Below are 7,401 nucleotides of genomic sequence, written 5' to 3' on the forward strand. Positions count from 1 at the left end.
CAAGTCTTATTTCAAAGTAAACCTGTCAATTAGAAAGACATTTCCCAAAGAAATATATGGGCCCAAGAAAGTTCTTCAAAAGATTCTCTTCACATCAGCTCCTCACTGTTTTGAGTTCAGTACAATTCGACACAGCCACAGACACCGTGTTTTACTGAAATCATGAGCAATTCCATTTAGAAGGAACACTGTCATGTAGCCTGAGCTTAGTGTTCATGACGGAAGCTGTGACATTACCCGTGGGAGATCACAGTTCTAGACTGCTTTGCTTAGAAGCTGCTTTCAGGACTCAGCACAGCATGGAGCTATACATGTAAATCTCATTTACTGTCCATGAAGTCCATTAGAAGAAGGAACCATTGTGAAAATATAACAATGAGAAAGAAACAGTAAGAATTAAGGGGCTACTGGAAACTCTGAATTTTAATGATAGAATATTTTTTAAGAGTGAGAAAAGAACTAGAAAAGCAGCAGAGAGCTGAAGACCAGGACCATAATGGAAGATCCACCAAGTTTTGTTTAGGACAACGCCACAGGAAGGACTTAGATCAAATATTAAGAAATGGTATAGCTGAATTGTAGTGCTGGGGAACGGAACAAACAGAGAGGTTTGAAAGAATAACAACAAAAAGTTCCTGCACAGAAGATGATGCTTAAGCCAAGAACTTTCCTGCACGCACAGCTTTCCAGAGGCTCACTGCACCCCGTACGAGGCGCACGCACCAGTTACTGCAGGGGAAGTACAATTGCATTTACACACATTAACTGCTCCACAGAACTGCCTCGACACAAAAGGAACTATAATTTTTCCACTGGATATGAACATTTTTCTGCGAAGCAAATTACTCACAGTGATTTGATGTGCCAGTTTGTAAATATTGTTATCACCTGCTCATAAATCCAGTGCTTTTCCAAACAAACAATATCCAGATCTCTCAAACCTAACAACCCTCATACTCCTGGCTAAGGAAAATCTCAAAGGAACACTGGAAATCACAGATCAACAAACCTCATTTGTGCATAAGCGATTTCTGATTTGTGAAAACCCCAGCCTATTTTGATAAGAAATACACATTATGAACTCTGCAAATGAATTCATTCCTCGGTCGTATATCAGAATGAGTAAGAGACCAGAGACAAAATTGGTTCAAAAGTTTTATTCCGAATCCCTAGAGGCTTCTGAAAAACTCTTTACCAAAAGCAATTAAATTATCAAAGGTAGTAATCATGGTTTTGTATTAAAAGGTGGGTCCAGATTCAAAATACATTAGTCAGTTTTCATGATGTCAGATGCTTGAAGAGTGACTTTTCATTTCATTTATTCATTAATTTCATGTAATTATTTTTTTGGTATCCCTAAACCACAGCCTCCTTTTCCACACCCTCTTCCCTCCCCCTGAGCTGCTGGCTGAGAACATAAGTAATATTACACCATTCAGAAGAGGCAATAAAATAAAATAAAAATTATCTGACAGCAGCAACCCACTGTCACCTAAAGAAGAGGCTGGTGGTGTTTTGTCAGTGAAAAGTAGTGCTTTCACTCAGAAGCGTTTGTACAGAAAATCAGGATTTGTTCACTGCTCAAGCTGTCAGCCATACAGCCTCACAAAAGACACTTCAGCTTTTTTTTATTTATAAACGACCCGCTGCTGTATATAGCAATTCAGTTATCATTTGTTCCTGCACCACCTTCATCCTGATGGAATATCAGCAAAATTTTTCAGAAAACACGACACATATTTGAAAACTGGATAAATCCAAACTGTGCTTGATTGAACTTAAAAAACTGAAAATTTTTGCAAGCAGTTGCGAAGACAATGAGATTGTTCTGATATCAAAATCTGGAATGGCTTAAATCTAGCTGATGTTCCCACAATGAGAATCAAGCCCTTGCAGAAGCTTGTATCTGCATTAGCCAAGCTGCACATGATGCTGGCAAAGGAAAGCCCAGCCTAGGAGCCACACGAAGCAGCGGTGTGCCTGAGGAAGCCCTTGGGTTTCTTGCTTATTTCCCTTCAAGGGAACAGTAGTTACGTACATCCATACAAATACATTCACCGTATTGCAGAGCATTTAAGAGATCACAAACTTGTATGACAGCATCCCCTCAACAGCTTAAAGTCTACTCATTTAATTCGCACAGTTTTGGAAGGTTCTTCAGAATTTGTCCCGAGACATCCTCTGAGTCCAGGAGGAACTCTGCCGGGTGGACAGCAGTGACATGCTGGTGAAGAAACAGCAGAGGAAATGCTCTCAGACGGCTCTAACCTCACTACTTCCAGACTGGTGTACCAAGTAAAAGTGCTGAGATAGCAAGTGATATGACTCCAGTGCTGAAGGACGGGGAGGGAAATAAAAGGAAGAAGAAAACAAAATATTTACCAAAAGACCCCCCCATCAAACAGCACAAGTTCCACCAGAGTCCTTGGGGTGGTCATGTTTACATCAGTATATGACATTTAGAGCAAGGCCAAGTAAAGAAGCCCCTAAGTGCACTTCAATTAATCAACCATTTAACTGAAACTTGAAATCTGATGTAATTTAGTCAATTTATAGCATGGCCTTTATCTAGGAAGTCTGACCAATATTGAAACTAACTGGCTGTTAGCACATGAGAAAGAGGATACAGGTATAGCTGGGGGTTCAGGAACCAGAAATGTTCTTTAAAATATTTATTAAATAAGACCTTTACATCCAAAACAAAGGATAAATTCTGAAAGAACATCCTCAGAGAGCTCTGCAGTTGCAGGCTTTGGACTGCATCCAACCTGAGACACTTTTCCAGTGTCCCGTTCAACAGGAGAGACTGACATCTCTGAAAACTAAAGCCTGTCATGGTTCTCACATCCAAGGACAGGAACAACTAAAAACCATCTGATGCTTTTGCAAGTCTTGGACAACAATTATGCTGTTTGTCTGAAATATGTCCTGCAGCAGAGCTTCACACGGCTGTTTTGATGCCAGTGAAGTTAGACTGAGCAAGAAAGCCTGCGAGTCAACGTGTGAGAAGTTGCATAAACGTTGTGTTTGGACTACTCCACAGACTTCCGCCCTTCCTTCTAATGTTATCAGTGGTCAAACTTATGCTTAACTATCCTGAGTAGTGCCACTAATTTATTAATTCTGGCTGGTGTTGAGAAGAGCAGCTGGTAAATGACTTTTGTGGAAAGCCAGCTCAGAACAGAAAGATCTTTTTACCTGGGAGAAAAGAAAGAGAAAGTTCCCTGTCTTTGGAAAATGGAATACAAAGTATTCAAGGACCACAACAGCAAGTGAGGGGAAATGCAGAACTCCCTCCGCTATGCTTCTTTCAGACAGAATACACATGTTCCCAAGTGTTGCTCCTGGAGGTCTTCAAGCATTTGAAATGCTTCAGGCAAATCCTCAGGCTGGAGGGAGTCCTCAGTCCCAGTTAGCAGGCTGGGAAAAAACACCACCAGCTGCCTCCACTGATGATGGCAGACTCCTGCAATTCCAGAAGTGACATCCTTTCTCAGCTTGGCACTGGCAGTGCTTAGCACTGCAGGACTCGCTGCCACAAAAGCTGAAGGTAAGCCACATATTTTCCAAGACAGCAGGTGGCAAGGCACAAACTTTTTCAATTATCACCATCAAAATTTCTTCTGGTAACTGCAGCCATTGGCATAGGCTATCAATGTAATTAAAAACATACGTGTCTCCGAAAATCTGAATGAAGGATAAACTGAATAATAAAAAAGTATGGAAAATGAAGACAATTATTTTTCTCCCAGAAATGGGAGTACGGCTTTCATAAAAATATGGGTAAAGCCAGTTAAGGGTACTGCCAGTAAGTCACACAACAGTTAGCTAGGCAGATGTGTAGGTATGACCAACATAATTGCTAAGCTACCAAAAAATATCTCCAGAAAGGAAAGGAGCAATAAAAGACTAAGCTACTTCACAGTAACTATAGGAATACAGAATGGAAACCTTGAGGGCAAGAGGCATTTCTTTAATTATCAACAGCAATCTATCTTGTCTAAATGGGATACAGTAAAAGATGTTTAATTTTAAACAAGCTCCCCCCCTTTGCTCTATTTCTCCCATTGGAACCTTTTTTTGGGAACACATAACATTTGACATTCTCTCGTGGGTGCTGCAGGTGCTGCTTGTCCCTCTTATCTTCCAATTCTGAGCCACCTCATCAGGACAAAAACTTTATACAGAAGGGTGATTGCCAGACTGCAGTAAGGTAGAACCCCTCAGAGGACTCTAGACATTTATTCTTATGCCTCTACACTTATAATATGTATATATAACTTGCAGGATTGCATCATTGTCAGCACCTGTTAAAAGGATGCCCCCCAAAAAAGAGAAAACCTTAAGTATGTCCATGAAAAAAAAAAGGTGAAAAAGCACACACCCCTGAGCCAAACAGCATGCAAGATTGATTTCAGTTTAGCCACATACCACAGATCTGGCTCTGAGGTTACTGGACTTTACATGCAGTCTACAACACAGACCATTTGGCTTGGATTTTTGCAGCTGCTGACAAAATAGCTTACATGAAACCAGTCAGGAGAATGACATTTTAGACACACACATCGCATCTTTCCATACAAGTATCTGTGACCGCGGTGGTTGGGGAATCAGCTCTAAGGGGTCCAGAGCAAGCAACCAGCAGAAGCAGGTCTATCGGCTGCACACTGTACCTAACTGCCTTCAGTTCAGCAGCATGGATCACATCTCCATGGGAAACAGAGACAGAATGTATGAGAAAAATATCTTGCAAATACCTTGATGATGCAATTATGATCTGTCCTGTGATGAATCCTTTTTTCCAGGGAGATTTTTGTTAGCATCAGCAGTCTGCCCAAAGAGAACTAACTGTCAAGTCAGAATGCCAATTTTCAAGTCCTCTCTCCTAATTGCCGAGATTGAAATACGTATTTTACTAATTAGAATGTATCCATGTCTCCTTTTAAGCCCACAGCACGAAGACCTGATGAAGCTATCAAGTAGCCTTCACTTGGAGGTGTGGCCTTGAGCTAAAGAACTTGCTCTTTTTGCCTCTAGATGTATCTGCTCTCCCACAGAATAAACTCTCCTGTGCAGACAGCTGCTGTTCCAACTACTCCAACTACACGCAGTACCTGAACTCTCACTGCTCAACGAAAATTAAACTATTCCACTCATTCTTTTTGTCTTAACAGCTTTCTGTACTTAGTCTGGATTATTATTTCTTCTCTGTATCATCAACCTGTTCTCTCCTTTATGGAACAAAGAATCAGGAAGTACGTTTAAATAATTCAAGAAATGTGACACTCCACTGGAGTCTGACAGTATGTATAAAAGGGGACTTGCTTTGCCCTGTTAAAGTTTATAATAAGCGTGCACATCTACAACTATCTAAACTATACCCCAAAATCTCAAAAACTTTTACTAGAAAGAAGGAACTACCACTCACTCAACTTCCTGTGCATCCTACCTTTTTTATTTTTCTGAAAGGAAGAAAAACTATGATGGTTTCTGCAAGTAACTGAAGCAAACCAAATTTTATTTGCTTTTAATTACTTAGGCAAAAGCTGATAAGTATTTAAGAAACTATGGTAGCAGTAAGATATCATTAGAAATAAGGAGTAAACTGTGGGTTGAATGTGCGGTCTTTCGCTTTTTAAGAGGAACTGGACCATTATAGCGCAACACAGACCGTTAGAAACCGATAATATTACAGTGTATTAAACAGATTGCTCTACTACTTTTGGCTTACCAGTGCTGTGCTAGCCAGGCTGAGCCCACACCAGCCGTATGGACAGTCAATTGAATACAAACCACAACCAGACATGTAACAACTAATGTAAAATGTAAACACAGCCTTTTCTCACCATTCCGCTTTTGACTTTTTCATGCTCTTCTTTCATTTTCCCCATTGCTCTCTCTGGTTGCCCTACCCACCAATAGGACCACCAGCCCCATTACTTCCCTCAGAGACCCCAGCTCCAAACAGCCGCAGAAGGAACGGTGCAGGGAACCAAGGCCAGCAGCTGGCACCAGCAGAGCTGCTCCAGCTCCCAGAGATCCCTTCTGTGATGGAATGCCTTCTGAAACGCTTGGTCTTGGCCTCCGTGGTCCATTCACCACTGTGTAACGGGCAGCACTTGCCCAGCTTAGTCACCCACAGATTTTCATCTCTGTTGCAGATACTCTTTCTCTTCTTTAACTGGTGGAGCAGCTCAGAAGCACGTGAAGCCCTCACCAAGAGGCTCCAAGGCCGCATAACCTTGGATACATGGAAACATCCCAAAACATGCTTCTCACTGAACTATTTTCTTTACAGCTTATGACCCCCCCTCCCCAGAGACACACCTACCTCTGCTTCTTAACACTGGCAGCTCTGTACCTGGCTGTTTCTCCTCTGCATGTGAATTCTTAGAGATTTTGGGTAGCAGGAAGCACAGGATCACTGTCTGCTATATAACCTGGGCCACTAATTAATGCATGCACTTCCTGTAAGAAGCCCAAAGATTTGAATTACAAAAAAAAAAATTAAGTCACAAAATACTAAATAGAACCCCAAACTACCCAGCATAACTACTTTTTTTTTTTTTGTAAATTTAGCTATTCTATATTAACAGGCATTTGGTCAATTACAGCAAACACTGAGGTCATTTCTTACCCCAAATTGAATTTCTAAGCATCAGGCACGCCTGATTCCAATGTGCCATTAGCCAGGAGAGCCCAGCTGCTGGGAAAAGCTGGTGATTTCTGTTTTATGTATTTTGCAAGTAACTTCCTTCCTTTTCCACTTGAAAGATGAAACTCTACCACTTAATCTTTGGGCGAGGACAGCAACAGAGTAGCTTGCCTGTGTTTTCAGTGCTCTAATTACAGCCCCCATTTAAACTAACGGGTTTACACTGGACTGATTGTTGTCTTTTGAAAAATCTACAGGTAGTTACGGCTCGGGCTCGCTTTGCAGCCCAGATGCTGGGAGTTTTGATACCGCTCACCCGCGCTGGAGCACTTCACGCCTGTTTTCCCTGCTGTGGCTCCCCACGGGGGCAGCAGCAAGTCGCCCCGCACTCCCGGCCGTGCTCCAGCCTACTCCCTCCGGCGGGCCCCGGCCCCGCTCCCTGAGGGGCTACGGCTCCCTCCCCACCCCAGCGCCTGCTCCAGGGGCCGTCCCCAGCCTGTCACCTTTCCCTGGAGAGCTCATCCTCCGAACGCGGACGGCGCCGCGCTGCTTTAACTGCCACACACTGCTCCTGGTAGCCGGCGGGTTTAGGGGCCCTATCCACCATGCTCTCGCCAGCAGCTCACGGCGGCGACTGCTGCCTCCCCAACGCCGGGAAACCGCCTCCCCATACCCCTCGAGAGCGCGGAACCACCGCTCACTCCTTCTCGCCCACCCGGCAATAGCCTCAGCTACCAACGGCCGCC

The 7,401-nt window shown here is 43.1% G+C and overlaps 1 long non-coding RNA gene across 1 annotated transcript; it reads right to left on the reverse strand.

Annotated features, from left to right (window-relative positions):
• Nucleotides 1-4,779: 4,779 nt before the first annotated feature.
• On the reverse strand, nucleotides 4,780-7,401 carry LOC141742118 (uncharacterized). Its single transcript, XR_012586597.1, has 3 exons — nucleotides 7,159-7,401; nucleotides 6,332-6,468; nucleotides 4,780-4,830 (listed from the first exon to the last, which is right to left on the reverse strand). It is a non-coding gene; the product is annotated as an uncharacterized LOC141742118 (long non-coding RNA).

This window comes from Larus michahellis, chromosome 4 (assembly GCF_964199755.1).
Source record: "Larus michahellis chromosome 4, bLarMic1.1, whole genome shotgun sequence".
Classification (NCBI taxonomy): domain Eukaryota; kingdom Metazoa; phylum Chordata; class Aves; order Charadriiformes; family Laridae; genus Larus; species Larus michahellis.